Source organism: Scyliorhinus torazame, chromosome 26 (genome assembly GCF_047496885.1).
Source record: "Scyliorhinus torazame isolate Kashiwa2021f chromosome 26, sScyTor2.1, whole genome shotgun sequence".
Lineage (NCBI taxonomy): Eukaryota > Metazoa > Chordata > Chondrichthyes > Carcharhiniformes > Scyliorhinidae > Scyliorhinus > Scyliorhinus torazame.
In genome coordinates this window covers 8,935,296-8,952,809 of record NC_092732.1, presented here as the reverse complement: position 1 = coordinate 8,952,809, position 17,514 = coordinate 8,935,296, and positions in this window count along the sequence as shown.

Below are 17,514 nucleotides of genomic sequence, written 5' to 3'. Positions count from 1 at the left end.
GGGACAGGCTCAGTGCTGGAGATCCATTCACCGTGGCTTTCCCCTGGTAGGTCGTCCCCCTCAACAGTATCCAAAGGGGTATACGTGTTACTGAGTGGAACGACCACATAGGATCCCTACACTGACTGCTTCCTCTCAGCCACCCATCTATCTTGATTCTTCGGAGTAACCACATCCCTGAAGCTACTATCTCTGACCACCTCTGCCTCCCGAATGTTCCGAAGTTCATCCAGCTCCAGCTCCAGTTCCCTAACGCGGTTTCTGAGGAGCTGGAAATGGGTGCACTTCCCACAGGTGAACTCAACTGGGACAGTGACGGCGCCCCTCACCTCAAACATTCTGCAAGAGGAATATTGCACTGCCACCCCCCCCCCCCCCCCCCCAGATGACCTGCGGATAAAAACAAGAAAAAGGAAGAGAGAGCTTACCTGATATTCACTGAACCCCTTAGGTTAGAGGAGGTGGAAGGGTGGGGGACACTACAAGTGTGGTGTCTCGGGTCTAGGAACCGCCCAACTTAAATACAGGTAAAAATAAAACACTTAACCAGCAACCACTGTGCCCCGCACGATAAGAGCAATCAGCTGTTATGGGCCTGCGCAAACAATTGAAATCTTACCTACTTACCCAGCAGTCACTCCTGGTCAGGCTAGGAGAGTAGACAAATTAGTGACAGATGGGATACAATGTGGAAAAGTGTGAGGTTCTGCACTTTGGAAGGAGAAACGGAAGCATAGATTATTTTCAAAATGGGAAGATGCTATGTAAATCAGAAGCACAAAGGGGCTTGGGAGTCCTTGTTCACGACTCTCTCAAGGTTAACGTGCAGGTTCAGTCGACAGTTAAGAAGCCAAATGTACTTTTAGCATTCATGTCGAGAGGCCTGGAATACAAGACCAGGGATGAACATCTGAGGCTGTATGCGGCCCGAGACAGACCCCATTTGGAGTATTGTGAGCTGTTTTGGCCCCGTATCAAAAGAAGTATGCGCTGGCATTGGAACGGGTCCAGCGGAGGTTCTCAAGAATAATCACTGGAATAATCCTTGTCATATGAGGAACGGTTGATAACTCAGTGCCTGTACCCAGTGGAGTTTAGAAGGATGAGGGGGGATCCTATTGAAACTTACAGAATATTGCGTGGCCTGGATAGAGTGGACGTGGAGAGGACCTTTCCTCTTTTTGGAAAAACTAGAACCAGAGGACACCATCTCAGACTAAGGGGATGGTCCGTAAAAACAGAGATGAGGAGGAATTTCTTAAGCTAGTGCATGGCGAATCTGTGCAACTCTTTGCCGCAGAAAGCAGTGGAGGCCAAATCACTGAGTGTCTTTAAGGCAGAGATAGATAGGCTTTGGATCAATAAGGGGATCAAGGTTATGGGGAGAAGGCAGAAGAATGAGGATGAGATAAATATTCCATTATTGAATGGCGGAGCAGACTCGATGGACCGAGTGGCCTAAACCTGGTCTTGTGTCTTATTGTCTTATGGTCACATAGTCTCACACACACTGGCTCTCACACACGCTCTTACACACTGGCTCTCACACACGTTCTCACACTCCGGCACTCACACTGCGGCTCTTACGCAGTGTCTCTCAAATTCCTGCTGTCGTACATGCTCACAGACCCTCTCTCACACTCTGGTTCTCACACCGGCTCTTACACACCAGCTCTTACACATGCTCTCACACTCCTGCTCTCACACAGGCTCTCACACTCCAGCTCTCACAAAGGCCCTTACGCTCCAGGTCTCACATAGCCTCGTACCCTCCAGCTATCACAAAGGCTTTCACAGACGCTCTCACACATCAGCTCCGACACACTCACATACCCGCTCCAACACACGCTCTTACCCTCCGGCTCTCACACACGCTCTCACCCTCCGGCTCTCACACACGCTTTCACCCTCCAGCTCTCACACCGGCTCTCAAACACGCTCATATTCACACTCACTCGCTTTCACACTCCTGCTCTCACACACACTCTCACAGACGCTCTCACATTCCAGCTCGCACACTCCGGCCCTCACATTCCGGCTCTCACACATGCTCTCGCACACTATCACACTCCGACTCTCACACCTGCTCTCCCACTTGTTCGCACACAATCTCTCACACAATCTCTCACACTCCATCTCTCAGACAGACTTTATACACTGGCTCTCACGCTGCGTCTCTCACACACCATCTCTCACACGTGCTCTCACGCACGTTCTCACCCTCCAGCTCTCACACAGGCTCTCAGACACTGACTCTCAGATGCTGCTATCACGCTGTGTCTTTCACACACCAGCACCCACACACACTGTCACACACCAGTTGTCACACATGCTCTCACACACTGACTCTCAGACGCAGGACTGCACCGGCAGGCAGGGAAGTGGTTTAAAGTGTGTCTACTTTAATGCCAGGAGCATCCAAAATAAGGTGGGTTGGTACCTGGGACTTCGATGTTGTGGCCATTTCGGAGACATGGATAGAGCAGGGACAGTAATGGTTGTTACATGTGCCGGGGTGTAGATATTTCAGTAAGCTCAGAGAAGGTGGTATAAGAGGGGGAGGGGTGGCATTGTTAGTCAATGACAGTATTACGGTGGCAGAAAGGACGTTCGATGAGGACTCTTCTACTGCGGTGTTATGGGCTGCGGTCAGAAACAGGAAAGGAGAGGTCTCCATGCTGGGAATTTTCTATAGGCCTCTTCAAAGTTCCAGAGATGTAAAGGAAATAATTACAAAGAGGAGCGAAAGTAACAGGGTAGTTGTTATGGAAGACTTTAACTTTCCACATATTGATTGGAAACGCTATAGTTCGAGCACGTCAGATGGGTCCTTTTTTGTCCAATGTGTGCAGGAGGGTTTCCTGACACAGCATGTAGATAGGCCAACGAGAGGCGAGGCCATTTTGGATTTGGTACTGGGAAATGAACCTGGACAGGTGTTAGATCTGGTGATAGTGACCACAAGTCGATTACGTTTACTTTAGCGATGGAAAATAGGTATATACTGCAGGGCACGAGTTATAGCTGGGGGAAAGGCAATTATGATGCGATAAGGCAAGACTTAGGATGCATAGGATGGGGAGGGAAACTACAGGGGATGGGCACGATTGAAATGTAGAGCTGGTTCAAGGAACAGCTACTGGGTGTCCTTGATAAGTATGTCCCTGTCAGGCACGGTGGAAGTGGTCGAGAGAGGGAATCATGGTTTACTAAAGTAGCTGAATCACTTATTAAGAGGGAGAAGGGGGCTTATGTGAAGAGGAGACGTGAAGGTTCAGTTATGGCGCTCGAGAATTTCAAGTTAACGAGGAAGGACCTAAAGAGAGAGCTAAGAAGTGCCAGGAGGGGACATGAGAAGTCTTCGGCAGGTAGGATCAAGGATAACCCTAAAGCTTTCTATAGATATGTCAGGAATAAAAGAATGTCTCGGGTAAGGGTGGGGCCAGTCAAGGACATTAGTGGTAAGTTGTGCGTGGAGTCTGAGGATCTCCTCGGAGAGTACATTTTTTCATAGAAATTATCATAGAATTTACAGTGCAGAAGGAGGCCATTCGGCCCATCGAGTCTGCACCAGCTCTTGGAAAGAGCACCCTACCCAAGGTCAACACCTCCACCCTATCCCCATAACCCAGAATCCCAACCCAACACTAAGGGCAATTTTGGACACTAAGGGCAATTTATCATGGCCAATCCACCTAACCTGCACTTCTTTGGACTGTGTAGTATGTGGTAAATGAGATGTGGTAAATGAATATTTTTCGTCAGTATTCACACAGGAAAAAGACAATTTTGTCGAGGAGAATACTGAGATACAGGCTACTGGACTAGAAGGGCTTGAGGTTCTTAAGGAGGAGGTGTTAGCAATTCTGGAAAGTGTGAAAATAGACAAGTCTCCTGAGCCGGATGGGATTTAGCCGAGGATTCTATGGGATGCTAGGGAGGAGATTGCCGATCCTTTGGCTTTGTTCTTTATGTCATCATTGCCGACAGGAATAGTGCCAGAAGACTGGAGGAAAGCAAATGTTGTCCCCTTGTTTAAGAAGAGGAGTAGACACAACCCCGGTAACTGTAGTCTAGTGAGCCTTAATTCTGTCGTGGGCAAAGTCTTGGAAAGGTTGATAAGTGATAGGATGCACAATCAACTGGATATGAATATTTTAATTAGAGATAGTCAACACGGTTTTGTGAACGATAGGTCGTGCCTCCCAAACATTATTGAGTTCTTTGAGAATGTGACCAAGCAGGCGGACGAGGGTAAAGCAGTTGATGTGGTGTATATGGATTTCAGTAAAGCGTTTGATAAGGTTCCCCGCGGTAGACTATTGCAGAAAATACAGAGCCATGTGATTCAGGGCGAATTAGCAGTTTGATGGGAAATGTTCAGCCTGAATTCCAGTTCCTAGTGGTGTACCACAAGGATCTGTTTTGGCGCCACTGCTGTTTGTCATTTTTATAAATGACCTGGAGGATGGCGTAGAAGGATGTGTGAGTAAATTTGCAGATGACAGTAATGTCGGTGGAGTTGTGGACAGTGCTGAAGGATGTAACACTTGCAGAGCGACATAGACAAGCTGCAGAGAGGTGGCAAATGGAGTTTAATGCAGAAAAATGTGAGGTATTTCATTTTGGAAGGAATAATAGGAAGACAGAGTACTGGGCAAATGGTAAGATTCTTGGCACTGTGGATGAGCAGAGAGATCTTGGTGTCCCTGTCCAGATATCCCTGAAAGTTTCCACCCAGGTTGAGAGGGTTGTTAAGAAGGCATACGGTGTGTTCGCTTTTATTGGCAGAGGGATTGAGTTTCGGAACCATGAGGTCATGTTGCAGCTGCACAAAACTCTGGTGCGGCCGCATTTGGAGTGTTGCGTGCAGTTCTGTCGCCGCATTATAGGAAGGATATGGAAGTATTGGAAAGGGTGCAGAGGAGATTTCCCAGGATTATGCCTGGTCTGGAGGGAAGCTCTTATGAGGGAAGGCTGAGGGACTTGAGGTTATTTTCTTTAGAAAGAAGAAGGTTAAGAGGTGACTTAATTGAGGTTTACAAGATGATCAGAGGATTAGATAGGGTGGACAGTGAGAGCCTTTTTCCTCGGATGGTGATGTCGAGCACGAGGAGACATAGCGTTAAATTGATGTGTGATAGATATAGGACCGATGTCAGAGGTAGATTCTTTACTCAGAGATTAGGAAAGGCCGTGGAATGCCCTGCCTGTAACAGTAGTGGACTCGTCAACATTAAGGGCATTTAAATTGTCATTGGATAAACATATGGATAATAAGGTAATAGTGAAGTTGGGCTGTAGAGCAGTTTCAAAGGTCGGCGCAACATCGTTTGCCGAAGGGCCTGTACGGCGCTCTAATGTTCTATGTTCTATGTTCTCCCCCTCCCTCTCCCACACTCGCACGCTCTCTCATACGCCATCCCTCTCTCCGACTGCCTGCCTCTCCGACAGTCCCTCACTTCTCAGACTCTCTCCGGCCCTTACACGCTGTCACTCTCTCGCTCCCTCTCGCTCACCCTCCCTCTCACACACTCTTCCTCTATCACACTGTTTCCCTCTCTCACTCATTCACCCTCTCATCCTCTCTCACATCCCCTTCTAATCTCTTACACTATGCCGTATCTCCCTCTCTGTCCTTCGCTCACATTCCCGTGCACGCTCTCCCTCCCTTTATCTCTGCCACCATCCCCAACGCATCTTCTTACCATGACACTTTCTCTCAACATATGTCCGTCTCTCACACACTCTCTCACACTCTTTCCCTCATCATTCTCTCAATTATTCACTTCACTCTCGGTCACTCACTCACACTCGAGATGACGTGATGTCTTAACTCTAAGATTACTTTAGTATTTTACACATAATCCTTCTCACACCAACTGCCTCCCTCGTCAACTCGCTCGCTCTGTCTACACTCTCTTCCCTTCCCGTAAACTCAATACATCTCTTTCTCTTATTTTACCCTTTATTGCTCACACCATTTTTATTTCTCACGCTCTTTATTATGCTTCATTATTTCTCTCTCACCTTCTTTTCCTCTCTCTTTCCCTCTCAGCCTCTTTCTTCCTCAACATATTTCTCTCTGTTTCTCTCTCTACCTCTTTCTCTATCACGCTCTTTCACACCCTGTTTCTCCCTCACCCACTTTCTACCATTCTATCTCACTTTCTCTCTCACCCACTTCCTCTCTCAACAATGTTTTCTCTCTTTCTCTCTCACTCTCTGTCTCTCTTTCTTTCTCTCTCATTCTATTTGTCTCAACCTCTTTTACTCTCACCCACCTTCTCTCTAAACCTATGTTGATATCACACTTTTTCTCTGTCAACTTCTTCTCTCAAACCTTGTGTCTCACTCACTCTATGTCTCAGCCCTCTTATTCTCTCACCCTAACATCTATCAGCACACCTCGCAGACCAGATCCATCACTCTCTCTTCCTCAACATCAGAGCACGTCACTCTTTAAATGTAAGTGTTTATCATATGGAAGGCCAGTATCAGTGAGAGACGGTGCATCAATTTTCGCAGCTAAATATGTGTTTTGCTGCTCGAAGTGGTGATGTGTTTGTATCTGCTGCAGGCTCTCAGTTTTCTGAGGTGTCGCAATGTTTCAAAATGTTTTCTCAGTTTGAAGAGTTCCATCAGATTAAGGGTTGGAATACTTTTCTTTGGACTTCAAATATTTCCAGATATTCCATTCAATGAAATTTGCTGTTCATCGTCACGCCGACCCACTTAAATCACAGCACTGAATGGTCACAGTAATAGAAGCAGCTACACCCCAAATTGCAGTGGAAACATCCAGAGAAACACACTGACAATTGGAACTGAATCACTGAATGGTCCCAGTTAAAGAGGCAACTAGATCCCAGAGTGCAGGGGAACCACGCAGAGAAACAGATGAAAATTGGAACTGAATCACCGAATGGTCACAGCTAAAGAGGCAGCTACATCCCAGAGTGCAGGAGAACAACCCAGAGAAACCCATTGATTACTGGAACTGAATCACTGAACGGTCACAGTCGAGTGACGGATGTCACTGCAATAATCTGATATCTGGACATGGGACTGATGGTCTTTGAGTGGACAACATCATTTGTGTTTTTGTTAGATGAAACACGTGAACAACACAGTTCAGTGTTGGAAAATTTTCACTCGCTCAAAAAAATAATAGTTTTTTTGAACACAGTGTCGTAATCTGTTTATTCAAATCTTTGAAAAATAAGTTGCATTATATTGCAACCTAAAATCCCTGAGGTGTTTCCCCAGGGTATAAATTAAAGGTTTGGGGACTATATACCCTCAGAGTTTAAGACAGAGAGACTGCCAACAGCACGAAGGGACATACCACGTTACACTAAAATGATTCTACCAATTTACGTGGCTGGGAAAATATTGTACTCAATCTTTGCTATTGTTGGCGTTCCTGGTAAGTGGCTATCACCATTGAAGTTTTGCAAACCCGCGTGTGAGCGTCTCTCTGATTTTAAACTGTGACTGAGAATGTTTAATGCTGACCTCGAACTCACTGTTATACAGACACCTGATCAACAACGTCATTCAGATAAGTCCAATGTCTTTAATCATATCTATGGTTTGAATCCCTTTCACAAGCTGGCAATAATCCATGTTTCGAACTCACTGGTTCTCTGGTTAATGAAGTTATTATATTGCGTGGAATCTTGTATCGTGATAAATTGGATCTCAGTGAAGGCAATCTCTTTGAAGGACGTTTTACTGGGAGTAAAAATGAAATTACACCGTGTGGGCCACTAAACAGAACGAAATATCTGACATCAATGATCAAATATCTGTCAGTCTAGGATTGGACTGAATGTGGGTCAGGAACTGGACTGAAATAAATTGTTCTCCTTTGAAACAATGCATTTAATTGATGAATGGCCGCGCCATCCTATGGATCTCTCTATCTCTCTCTCTGTCTCTCCCTCTCTCTCTATCTCCCTCTCTCTCTGTGTGACTGTGTGTGTTTTACCTTTGCAATAAATTGAAAACTGGAAGAGTTCGGCTGTTCATTGAAGATGTTTGATATTTATTGTGTGAAGTGAATATTTCGATATCTCTGTTTTCTATGGAACTCCTCCAACAGGAACAGAAATCAACTCCACTCTGATATTTAATAAAACCCACAAAAGTGCAGTATTCTAATTGGTTTTGTCATATATTTCTATTAACCCAGAAAGGAACTCCATTTTTTTCAGATTTTCTGGGTGTTTTAAACTGTGCGGCTGATTCACACGACTTGTGAATCTATTCACCTGAACCCAGAAACCCCTCCAGTCCATTCACACACTTGTTTTCCAAGGAGTGATTGGGAGATTTATTGTTCTGATCAAAATGCAGCAGCGGACTCAGCTGTCGGGAAATTAATTTCACATTGCAATTCCCGCTTTGCAAGTTTATAATTGATGATGAATGTGTTACTTTATTTAGTTGTATTCTTCTTCTGTATTCACTGTAATCTCAATTTGGATTTGTCTGTACATTCTGTAATTATCATTATGCTTCCCGATTCCATATTGTTGATGTAAATGGTGAAGGAGAGTGATCCCAGTGCAGATCCTTGTGGAACACCACTTCCCACCTTCCACCAATCAGATTAAATCCCTTTAACTCCTCTCCCTGTTTTCTGTGTGTGCCTCCAGCGTGCTGCCCATTCTGCTGCTGTGTTCCCTAACTCCACTTGCTGTGACATTACTCGTGAGTCTTTTATGCCAGAACTAATGACGGCCTTTCGAAAATCAAATTGTTTAACATCTATCATACGAATCAAATCTTTAATTTCCGATAGATATTGAAATAATTCAATCAATCTGCCAGGAATTAAGTTTATTTTGCAATATGAGCTGACTATTTATTATAGTTTGTGTTACTGGATTCTTTCTCCCTCAGTATTTTAATTCATTTTTTTTTCTTACCTATTTACGTTGTGACTGTGAGATTATTTTCTGGAATTGTTTTATTTTCTGTTTTATATTTAAGAATAACAGAAACCGACGACTTCCTTTCAATTCTTCGGTAATATTCTGATGATGATTAGTGATTAGATAATAGTGTCTCTGCTGTTTCTCACTGGCAATTTTGTCAATATTTGTGGCTGAAATAATCCATCCTCCTCCAGTAATCCTCTACCTGGATTGCACCCTCTGGCCTCGTATTTGCTCTTGGTCTTTTGAATGAGATCTGTCAGTGCATCATCGGTCATCTCAATTTCTCTGCCCCACTCACACACTCTACCCTCTCCCTCTGAATTGCTCCACTCTTCTGTCTAATATTCCACCCTTACCTGGTCTAAGCTGCTCACAAGGGTGGTGCCATTATTGTCTGGTGGACTGTCCGCTTACTCACAGATGCTGAGTGCCAACTCTCCGGCACATCCTGCTACCTTCCCCTGGTCTAGGAACACACCAACAAACATCATGATATTGTTTCCAGGAGTTTCACAAACCTTATAAAAGCTTGAGATAGGGAAGCACGGTGGCGCAGTGGGTTAGCCCTACTGCCTCACAGCGCCGAGGTCCCAGTTCGATTCCGGCTCTGGGTCACTGATCGTGTGGAGATTGCACATTCTCCCCGTGTTTGCGTGGGTTTCACCCCACACCCAAAGATGTGCAGGATAGGTGGATTCAACACGCTATATTGCCCCTTAATTGGAAAAAAAATGAATTGAGTATCCTGAATCTATTTTTTTTTAAATTAAAGCTAGAGATCTTCCACCCACAGCTTCCGACATCTAGTCCCGCAACCCCACACACCCTGCATGAACCTCCCGCTTCCACCTCCTTCCCAAAATCCACGAACAGGACTGTCCCAGTCGATCGAATTTGCCAGCCAGTTTGTGCCTCACCAAACCCATTTCTTCCATTCCCGCATCCTCTCTCCCTGATTTATTTCTTTCCACCGAAATTCATAATTCCCTTCTTGCCGTATGTCACATAAACATGGTTCATTTCCCTGACACGAACCGCTTAATCGTTACTCTGGATGTCCAATAGCACAAAATCGCTGTGTCCACTGATGTCGCAACGCTCCCACCCACTGACTATTTTATTGATGCTAAAATCATGTAGCGGTTCAGGCACGGAGAATGTTTAATCAGTAATTTCAAGGGAGTTCATAGAATCATAGAATTTACAGTGCACAAGGAGGGCATTCGGGCCATCGCGTCTGAAAGTGCACCCTACCCAAATTGTTCTCCCTTCTCTCTCTTACAGTTAATTTACTTGGAATTGCGATTCTGTGTCAGGGGAAATGTGGACTCTCCACCTGCACAACTCGCTACCTGCTGGCCATGGCGGTAGCGGATCTGCTGTATATTATCACTGAACCAATAATGAGAAGGCTGAATTATTATTATTTCCCCCGGAATTTCCTGGACCTCACACCTGTGTGTAGTGTTACTGATGCCTTGCGGTCTGCAGCCTCGGACTGTTCTGTCTGGTTCACCGTCACTTTCTCCTTTGATCGATTTATCGCCATTTGCTGCCAGAAATTGCAAACTAAATATTGCACCGGGAAAACTGCATCTGTCGTCCTGTCAATTAGCAGCATCCTACTCTGTATAAAAAACGACCCCTGGTACTTTCTGTATGAACCTATTGAGATAATCGACAATGTCCAGTGGGGTTGTCGGCCAAAGAATAACTTTTTCACTGACCCTATGTGGTTTTTTTTCATCGCGTTTTCTCAGGTTTCAATCCCATTGATCCCATTCGGTTTAATCCTGTTGATAAACGGTCTGACAGTCAGACACATTTTACTCACCAGTCGAGTCCGGAAGGCACTGAGGGCTGAGAAGCAGGGAGATAATCGCAGAGACCCAGAGATGGAGAGCAGAAGGAAGTCAATGATTTTACTCTTCAGCATCTCCGGAACTTTCATTGTCCTCTGGACATTGTTTGTTATTAACGTTTTCCACATTAATTTGGGAGGAATAGTTGACCTCACCATTCCTCAATATAATTTACAGGAAGTTGGTGATATACTGATGGATTTAAATTGCTGCACAAACACGTTTATTTATGTGGTGACTCAGTCCAGGTTCAGGGAGCAGATGAAGATTGCGATGACGTATCCGGTTACATCAATCATCAAATTAATCAATAATGAAAACTGACTAACAGCCCCTCAGCCAATCAGCAGACCCATCAGCTGGCTGAAAGTCGCCTCAGCCTATCAGAGGGCCTCGTACCGCCTGACATTACCGGAAAGGCAATCAGGAACTCGAACCTCGGACTCAGAGGACCTGAGCCAAACAGGGTACTGCCTGACAAGGTTCTACCAATCAGAGACTCGCTTTCGGAGAGACAGCTGCTGCAACTACTCAGAGAGTCCACCTGCAGATCAACATCCGTCAGCCAATCAAGCGCTCCGCTTTCAGACTGCCAGCTTCTCAAACAAGTCAGAGACTCCGCCTAAAGACCGATAGCTGCCGCAGCCATTCAAGGATCACGCAATCCTCGCTCACTCTCATTAAATGCTCTCTCACTCTTAAAATAGTTCTAACTCGTTTAATTCTTTCTAAACTTCACTGTCCTTCTAATTTCGCTCTCTCATTCTAATCTCTCTCCCTTTCTACCCCTCTCTCTTTCTAACCTCTTTCCTTCTAACCCCTCTCCCTCTAGCCTCACTCTTTCTAACCTCTCTCTATTCCAACTTCTCTCTCAATAAGCTCTCTTCTTCTATCCTCTACTTCAAACCTCTCTCTCTCTCTAACCTCTCTTCTAACCTCTCTTTCTGTCTTTCTAACCTCTCTCTCTGTCTTCCTAACATCGCTCTGTCTTTCCAACATCTGGCTAGTTCTTTCTAACCGCTCTATCTCTTTGACTCTCTCAGGGTCTTTGTAATCTCCCTCTCTCCCTCTCTGTCTTGCTATATTTCCTTCCGGTGTCTTGCTAACCTCTCTCTCTCTCTTCCTTTCTAACCTCTCGCACTCTCTCTTTCTAAGTAACCTCTCCCTCCGTCTGCCTTTCTAACCTCTCTCCCTCTCTCAGTCTCTCTCTCTATCTCTCGTGCTCTCTCTGTATCTAACCTCTCCCCTTCTCTCGCCATCTTTCCACCCTCACTCTTTCTGTTGCTAACCTATCTTCTTTTCTTTCACTTTATGTCTCTCTCTGCATACCCCAGCACGACTGGCTATCCACACCGCACTACCGCCAATTTTATTTTCCCTGTCCTCTAATTTTATTCCCGGTCCCTCCTATGTGTCCCTTCATTACATGCCCCCTCATTATCTGCGCCCTCCCCCCAGGAATTTTGCAAACCCCTTCTGATCACACACTCCTGCTCCCTCAGTGTGACAATCCCACTGGTCTATAATTCGTGTCTCTAACTCACCCCAGATACACTGAGACTCGTATATTGCCCAATAAAGAGCCCAATTCACGGATGGCAATTCCACATATCTATTCTGGGTATTTAATAATGAAGGGCAAATATACATTGACTTTTATCACTTTTCTCAAAAGTTATAGCTCTTGTCTGAGGACTCCTCTCCGGGAAATGATTCTCCTTGCCCCGTCCAATCTTCAAAACTAACTCTACTTGGGGAGAGAAAGATAGACATGGAAAGTGTATAAAGGCAAACCTTATTGAAATAAACAGAACTAACAAGATCCCATGACTCCTCCAACTTTAACGTTCACAGTTTATGACACCCTTTTTAAAAACATAGCCAGACAATGGAACAGTTTATTTTTTTAAATCATGTGCAGCACAGTGGCGCAGTGATTAGCACTGCAGTCTCACGGCGCGAGGCCCCAAGTTTGATCCCGCCTCTGAGTCACTGTCCGTGTGGAGGTTTCACATTCCCCCGTGTCTGCGTGGCTTTCGCCCCCACAACCCAATGATGTGCAGGGTCAGTGGATTGCGCACGCTAAATGTGCCTTCATTGGAATAAATGAATTGGGCACTCTTAATTTATATCTTTAAGAAAAAACACACTAAAGCACCACGGGGAAGAGGTAGACTGATGGAGGGAGGGAGAGAGGGAGGGAAGGGGGGGGGAGGAGAGAGGGATGGAGGGAGCGAGGCATATGTACCAAAGAGGATTGGCAGAGTAAAGACTGGAGACCCATTTCCAGGGCCTGTGTCTCTCCATCTTGTGTTAGTCTGCCAGCTCCGACTGTTTCATTGGAAATGAAGGCACAAACGCTGATAACGCGCTTCCCTCCCCATTCACTGCCCAATTCATCCACCATACCTGCTCATTCCAGGATCGGTGCTGTTTGTAAATCATTATTAATGACCAACCTTCCACTTCCTGGGGACAGACTCAACATGGGAGTCACTCGGGATCTGTGCCTCTTTGAACCCCCCCCCCACACACACACACACATTCCTCTTTTGCTTTGCAGTCTGTTCCTCTTCCCTCACTCTCACTTCCTCTCTCAATGAATCCCTCCACCAATTTATCTTAATCAATGAGAAAAGTGGAGGTACTGGCGGAAACACAGTAAAGTGAAATAAAATGGGTGGGGTTCTGCATCAACCTATGCCAAACTCGGCGAGTGTGGTCGGCTAGAGAATAGCTTCCGAAGCCAAAATGGCTGTGTGCACCGATTTGATGCTACATCGCGATTCTCCGTCATCACAAATATTGTGTCCACACGTGGACGATAAAGGTATTATGGGTTGGATTCGCCGCAGTTCTGCACCAAAATCAGGAAACGCGACCGGTATTCTACAACTCCCGCTAGTTCGGGGAATCGCCCGGGAGCATCGTGATCCCGCCCCGTCGGCTGCCGAATTCTCTGGCGCTGGAGATTTGGGGGGGACAGTAATCACCCCGCGCCGGTCGGGGGCCATTGGCAGCGCCCCCGCCCCTCCAGCGATTCTCCGGCCAGCGATGGGCCAAGAAGCCGCCTGTTTCAGGCCGGTCCCGCCGGCGTCTGTCACGAAAGGTACTTACCGGCGGGACTTTGCTCTGCGGGCGGCGTCCGGAGTCCTCGTGGGGCGCGGGCTTTATGGGGCTTGGGGGTGGCCCCACGGTGGCCTGGCTCGCGTTCGTGGTCCACCGATCAGCGGGCGGGCCAGTGCTGTGGGCGTACGCTATTCCTCCACGCCGGCCCGTGAAACGGTTCGCAATGGCCGGCATGGAGATGAAACTCCACTGCGCATGCGCTGGGAAGACGCCAGCACACGCTGGCGCTCCCGTGCATGCGCAAACTTGCGCCGCCTGGCAGAGGTCCTTCGGCACCGGTTGGCGTGGCGCCAAGCTCGTTCAACGCCGGCCGACACGACGCAAACCACCCTCACTCCACTACTTCGCGTCCGAGTTGCCCACCCGGCCGGTTTCCAAAGAATCCTTCTCTGGGGCCGGATTCTCCTCTGCCCAGCGGGGCGGGTGGTCCCGGTGGGATGGCGTGGCGGGAGCCACTCCGGCGTCGGGCCGCCCCAAAGTTGCCGATTTCTCCCCACACTTTGGGGCCAAGCCCTCACTTTGAGAGGCTAGCCAGGCGCCGGAGTGGTTTCCGAACCACCGGCTGGCGAAGAAGGCCTTTGGCGCCACGCCAGCTGGCGCCAAAGGGATTTGGCTGGCTGGCGGAAGTCCCCACATGCGCGGGAGTGTCAGCGGCTGTTGACGTCATCCGCGCGCATGCACAGGTGAGGGGGGTCACTTCCGCGTCGGCCATCGAAGAGTCTATGGCCGACGCGGAGGGAAAAGAGTGCCCCTACGACATAGGCCCGCCCGCGGACCAGTGGGCCCCGATCACGGACCAGTCCACCGTGGCGGAACCGCCCGGGGCCAAATCCGCCCCCCCCCAGGACTCCGGTGCCTGCTTGCGCCGCCGGTCACGCCGGTCAGGTAGGTTGTTTAAGTCCAGCCGGCTGGACCGGCATTACATCAGTGGGACTTCGGCAATCGCGGGTCGGAGAATCGCGAGGGGGGGGGGGGAGAGTGAGGAGGGGGGGGCGCCGATCGGCGCGCCGCGATTCCGGCCCCCGCCGCATCTCCGGGGCCCGAGAATTCGGCGGCGGGCGGGGGCGGGACTCACGCCGCCCCCGGCGTTTCTACGACCCGGGCGTCGGAGAATCCCGGCCCTGTACTCCGCACCCCACATCTCGCCCGAACCGCAGCACCCGACGTGAGGCCCAGACAATCGCATTTGGCGCACGGAGAATCTGCAGCCCAGATGATCCGAAGTCCCGACGGCATGGTTCCAACAACCTATAAAAATCGTGATGCTGGCGTGCTGGTTGATGGATCGGCGGGAGGAGTGAGGAATTGCCGTTGGTGGACGGCGGGCTCCCGAAAAGTAAACCGGCCGTGCATTCTGCGCGGGGTCCCTGGGTGGCTCAGGGTTAACGACCATGTGGGTGGGTGCCACCCCAACCTTGATCAGCCCCTCTCCCTCCCCGCCAACCCCACTCAACCAGCGGGGATGACGACAATGCATGGCTGGGGCGCGCGGTGCTAACTGGGGTGACCATGTAGCCCATAGCACTTAATTGTTGTCAGGTCAGAGTACATTTAAGAAATGGGTGTTTTTGTGGAATAGCTGTAGTAGGTGTATCATTACGAAATGGATGCTTATTACTGCAGTGATGTTCGATTGTGGTTGGAGCTGGGCTGCCTGTCTGCTTTTACTTTGGGCTTGCAGGTACAGGGTATGTTTAGTTTCGTTTTGAGAGTTGGAGACTTGCAGGCAACGCAAGCAGCTGTAAGGATCTCTCTCTGCAGGCGAGAGACTGACTTCAACTCATTTGGGGATTTCAAAGTTGTACATGTCTCAGTTGAGAAGCTATACCTGATGTCATTCTGGGAAAGGGTTCTTTTTTGTCTTATGGCTGTTCCAAGGGGAGATTAAGAGTTACATATAGGGTACTGTATTCTTTGGGGGATTTATTGGTGTTGATAGTTGTTAAGCGGTTTCCTGTGGGTTTATAAAGTGTTAACTGGTTTAATAAATATACGTTGTTTTAATTTAAAAGTACTGCAAATCGCTGTAAGATCACACCTATAAGCTGCCCGTAACCACAATCTATTAAATGTTATGCGTTAGGTGAACACCATGATACACATTAGGGTTCTCTAAACCCTGACCCATAATAAATTGGGGGCTCGAGGGGGTAACAGTCTATCTATTGGATTGACTTATTGAACATAAAGACAGTGAGGGGTGAGCCGATCGTGTGTGATTTTCAGGTGTGATATTCAAGTTTAAATAGGGAGTGTGTTGTCGACATAGACTCTTTCAGAGGCTCTGAAGTTTTTGGGGTTGGAGACGGTCACACGCAGTACGTCACGCAAGGAGGCCAAACACAGATTTTTGGATGTGGCAAAATCATTGCAGTTAACATTACCTGACAAACCGCATAAGATGAGGTATATACCGCGGTAGCTGAGCATTTAAAATTGCCTGCGATACAGTCTGGCTCATTGGAAATGGCAGAGGTCCAGGAGCAGGTGAAGCACCTTGAACATGAAAAAGAAATAAAGCAGCTTCAATACGCAATGAGAGAAAAAGAAATATAGTCCAAGCAGAACTAAAAGAAAGAGAAAGCGAGATACAGATCAGGAAAAAAGGAAAGGAGAGAAGAAATAGAAGAAGAAAGAATAGCCCTGGCAGAACAAAAAGAAAGAGAAAGGGGGATACAGTTGTGGTAAAAAGAAAGAGAGAGAAAAAGAGAAACAGAGAAGAAAAATAAAGAGAGAGTCAGTTTCAACTTCGGAAAATGGCCGTGAAACATGACAGTTGGTTAAAATTGGCGGACGTAAAGGGAAACGTACAGTTGGAGGATAGTGATGAGGATAGTGAGGAAGAGCGTCAAAGCCGAAGGCTTGGTGGAGGTCTATGAAAGTATGTCCACGCATTGCCAAGGTTTGACGAGAAGAAGGTGGAAGCCTTTTTCATTTCATTTGAAGTGGCCACAGGAGCTGTGGGTAACACTGATTCAAACTAAGTCCGTAGGTAGAGCTTGTGAAGTGTTTGCATCACTGTCGGGGAGGTATATAAGTCATATGAGGAGGTGAAAAAAATCCATCTTCACTGCATATGAACTCGTGCCTCAAGCCGACAGACAAAGGTTTCGAAATGTAAGGAAATAATTTGGTCAAACGAATATGGAGATTGAAAGTAGCAAACAGAGTAATTTTGATAGGTGGATAAGGGCTTTGAAAATAGACCAAACGTATGAAGCTCTCAGAGAAATTATACTTTTGGAGGAAATTAAAATTCAATTTCTGATGTAGTCAGAACTCATGTGGAAGAGCAGATGGTTTAAACTGCGAGGTAAGCAGCAGAAATGGCAGATGATTATGAATTAGTTCATAAATCAAAGCTTGATTTCCCATAACAGTTTCAGCCTGTGAGTTGGGGAAAAGAGAAATACTCAAGTGGTAGAGGTAAAGGAGATCTGATTGGAGATAATACGGAGAGTGTACCTCAGACTAAGAAGGAAACCCAGGAGGATGGAAGAGACAGGAAAATGTTCAAATGGTTTTACTGTAATAAACAAGACTATGTAAAGTCACTGTGTTGGTGTTTGAAGAAA